This window comes from Arachis ipaensis, chromosome B05, assembly GCF_000816755.2.
Source record: "Arachis ipaensis cultivar K30076 chromosome B05, Araip1.1, whole genome shotgun sequence".
NCBI classification, from domain to species: Eukaryota; Viridiplantae; Streptophyta; class Magnoliopsida; order Fabales; family Fabaceae; genus Arachis; species Arachis ipaensis.
In genome coordinates this window covers 59,586,523-59,587,186 of record NC_029789.2, presented here as the reverse complement: position 1 = coordinate 59,587,186, position 664 = coordinate 59,586,523, and positions in this window count along the sequence as shown.

The following is a 664-nucleotide window of genomic DNA, read 5'->3' as shown; positions in this document are numbered from 1 at the left end:
ATTTTTTAAACAGACCCTTAATCTATGAGGATTATCAATAAATTCTCATTGAGATTTAATAATGAACTAGACGCATCAAATTTAACTTAAGGATTTTCCTCGATATAAATCTAGAAGAAATTTATTAACTTAAAATTATGTCATATATATTCTATTGAATTATATTGTTGCAACATAACATTATCAATATTTAAGATCTATTATTTATTATTAATTTTGTAATTAAAATATGTCACATATCACTTTTTTATTGTAATTAAAATTAAAATCAAATCTTTCTCTCTAAAATTAATAAATTCTCCTCTTCTCTTTACTAATTTTACAACCAAAATGTGTCACATGTCACTCTCTCATTGTAGTTGAAATCAAATTTTTTTCTTTAAAATTAAATAATTCTTCCTTCCTTCCTACTAATTTTACAACAAAAATGTGCCACATGTCAATTTTTCATTGCAATTGAAATCAAATCTTTATCTCCAAAATTAAAGAGTTTCCCTTTCCTCCCTCTTCTTTTCTCTATTTCTGTCATTCCTTCAACCACTCTATCTCCTTTATATATCATTATCAATAACTAATTACAAATTTGACAATCAAAATGTGCAACATAACATTTTTTAATTGAATTAAAATTAAAATTAAAATATTAAAATTGAAATTAAAATGT